This window comes from Cebus imitator, unplaced genomic scaffold (genome assembly GCF_001604975.1).
Source record: "Cebus imitator isolate Cc_AM_T3 unplaced genomic scaffold, Cebus_imitator-1.0 Scaffold206, whole genome shotgun sequence".
Classification (NCBI taxonomy): domain Eukaryota; kingdom Metazoa; phylum Chordata; class Mammalia; order Primates; family Cebidae; genus Cebus; species Cebus imitator.
In genome coordinates this window covers 243,772-247,253 of record NW_016107521.1, presented here as the reverse complement: position 1 = coordinate 247,253, position 3,482 = coordinate 243,772, and the positions used below count along the sequence as shown (strand labels likewise).

The 3,482-nt window shown below is 38.5% G+C and overlaps 1 pseudogene; it reads right to left on the bottom strand.

Annotated features, from left to right (window-relative positions):
- Window positions 1-1,354: 1,354 nt before the first annotated feature.
- Window positions 1,355-3,482, bottom strand: part of LOC108317728 — a 2,476-nt pseudogene continuing 348 nt past the window's right edge.

The window sequence follows — 3,482 nt, the reverse complement described above, 5'->3', positions numbered from 1 at the left end:
AAAGGGAGGAATATTCATGTATTTTTTCAGAAACAGGCAATTAACTTCTTAAAAACAGAGTGCTGCCTTCCTTTTTGTCCTTTCATGGCTTCTTCTGGTAATTGTCATGGCAATTGTCAACTACCATGGCACTGGCAGGACTGTCATTTAGCACAGAAATAAGATTATAATAAGGCTGAGGTCTTTTTGAAGTAGTTTGGTCAGCTATCATGGTTGTAACCAGTCTCCACTGGCCTGATTACAAAGGGAACTTGTTATCATAGGCATCCTGTTTCTTAAAGATAAGCAGAGTTAGGGCAGGGTAGAAATTCAACTATGTCATGCAGGCATTACGTCAGGTGACACTTTTAAAGAACAAATTTGCCAAAACATTAAATGAGTATGAGACATCCTTCTTCTAAAAGATAAGACATTTGAAGTAAAGATTAGCTGAAAATAAAACAGTTCTACTAACGAAAGACAAATAGTTTCCAGAGCAGGTGCATTTATTATTATATGCAAATATATCACCCTTCAACATATATACAATAGTTATAAGATCTGAAAACAAAGTCTACCAGAGAGAATTGCAATCTCTTGACTCATATGTGTTAATCCTTCCATGCAGAGCCTCAGTATTCATGATTGAAAAGGATTTTGGGGAGAAAATCTGTATCAGCTCAAGGGGAGAGGTTTTCTTATGCTCTCTGGGGTTACTGAGGTCAAACAAGATGACTGCCCCTGTTTTATAGCAAAGAGCAAATCCAAAGTACTAATCCTAACAAGGACTAGGCTGGTTCTGATGTTTAGTTTCTTACCTGTAGCTCCTCTATAATGAAACAAATAATATTAACAGCCCCAGAGTGAACTAATTTCACACATGCCAAATATCACATATTATTCATTATCTCAGATAAACAATACAAAATGTAAACTGTAATCTGAATTAAAGGTTCCAAGTCTTAAATATCCAATATTCCAAGAGAATTAGAAAAAGAAAAATAGTCGAATATTCTAAGCATTATTTTTCATACTTCTAAGACTATAAAATATTTGTATAAATAAAAATTATAATTAAACACATATACAATACACACTAATGAACTGTATTAGAAATCCTCAAGCATTTTAAACACAAGTATACATAAATTTCTGTAAGACTGAAAAATATGAGCAAAAATAATTTGTATCATATTAATTCAGTGTACAGAAGTGGATTTAAAATAACAAGTGTAGTAAAAATGATAACTGAAGTCACTTTATATAAGACAATGATCCTTCAAAGGACATTTAATACTTGCTTTTCATAAATATTTTTGGGTTTTGGCTTTGTAATAAATATGTAATAAATATCTACAGTACACTGTTTGAGTGCTTATCTTCCTCCATTTGAAAGTCTTTCTCCAGAGTCATGTCTTAGAGGCATCCCAATGGGCGGGAAGTGGGGATTTTGCAGCAAGTCCATTAACAAAGCAATCTTATCATCAGTGTACACCTGGAGTTCATATATTTGCTAATCAATGTAATCCATAAGTTTCTTTTCCATCAGTTCCATATTTTTAGAAAGAATCTTTTCCAAGTAGGAGCAAATATGTTGTTCTTCCATTTTAACACTAAGAATGCGTTCGCCATGCTTGGTGATGTTTTCCTGACACTCGGTCTTATTTCCCAGATGGAGATGATTAACTTGATTACATAAATTTTAGAGAAAAGGCAGCAACTCAGAGTAAGGTATATTTGAGTTTCACTTGCTTTCTTTTATAAGAAAGAGGATATTGCAATATAAAGAACATTTTCAAGATGGGAATGGTTTTGAGGCACAATTTTACACTCACCAAGCTTTGTAGAATTCTCTTCACCAGGTAACTGTGCACTTTATCAATGTAAGTTTGTAAGTTTTCAGTCATGTTCCTAGATGTCAGTCCAGTTATAAAAGGAAAAGGTGTGGAGGATGACTCGTCTAAGGCTCCTAAGGCAGATGAGGATTGTAGTCCAATCACATGCTTGTATACAGTATTGCCCAAGACCGACTGAAGCTGCTCTCCAATGAGAATACAACTCTGCTACTGAAACCTAACCATATCCATCAACTGCTGAGCTCCAGGAGATAATTTTGACCCTATGGACTCCATTATGGTTTGGACCTTGTCAAGATCTATCCTTGATCCTAGAGCAGAAGAGCTTGTTGAGGAATTTGCCAAAACTGATCTCATGTGTACCACAACTTTACTGATGAACACACACTGCCTTTCACCAAAGGAAAGCAACTTTATTTTATAAGCAGGTGTGGAGGGCTCCAATTTTGGATACTTTTTGTTTAAAATGATCTTCTCATGTTTACTCCATCAGTGCCACACCTCAGGCAAAGGAAGCAGGGGTTTTCATCTTGGCTGTTCAGGCTTCTCTTCAAAATCACTGGATCCTGACCTGGAGCAGGCAGCACCAGCAGCTCCTCTCAGTTGAAGTCACAGGGGCCAAAAGCGGCCTGGGTGAGGGAAAGGCTGTGGGTCAGGGCCCTGCTGTTGGCATCCCAGGAAGAGGCCAGCGTGGGGTGATGGGTGAGACCCCGAGTCCTTGGTCTGAGTCCATGCTTCCTGAGGCCTCCCAGCCATGTTTTCCTGTATAGCCTGTGGAACTGTGAGCCAATTAAACCTGTTTTCTTCATAAGTTATCACGTCTCAGATAGTTCCTTATATATATATGATGACACTAATATATATGATGTATTAGTGTGAGAATGGACTTGGTCCGCATCTCTAGTCCGCTGCCCACAATCAGCACTGGTTTCTTAAGCACCTAAAATAGTGCTTGGCATTGTTAAAATGAATAGTTGAATATTGTGGGAAAAAATGTTCACATTTCTGTCAAACAAGCTGTATTTACTTTTTGTTTGGAAAGCCATTCATTATGTTTCTTTTATTCTTTTATGATGAAACAATAATAAAGATATGAAAGCGCTGTTAAGAATAACCAACAAAAAACCTAATTATACTGGTTAAATAGGAAGAAGAAACACAAAAAATTATTGAGGAAATCTGAAAAAACATGTTACAGAATTCAGGAGCCTAAATACAAATATATAGAAAATATAAGTGAGGGAAGATCCATGATGGCTGATTAGGAACAGCTCAGGATTGCAGCTCCCAATGAAAGCGCAGAGGGTGAGTGGACGCCGCATTTCCAGATGGATTTTTATTGCCCACAGACCAGGAGATTCCCAGGCAGAGCCCCATGGGTTGCCAGCTCAGCTGTTTGGGCTGGCAAGGCTGCTATGCCGGTGCCCCGGCATGGCGGTTCTCCGTAGAAAGTACACTGGTCCGGGTACGCTTTAAGCTGGTGATTGGAACCCCGGGAAGGCAGAGTCACCCATTCATCTGATTAAAAAGCGGACTGAAACAGGGAGCCAAGCCAGGAGATTCCCAGGCAAAAAAAGCACCATGAATCTCAGCACCGCTGTTTCAGCCAGCGCAGTTAGTTGCCACACAGGAAATCACACAGATCCC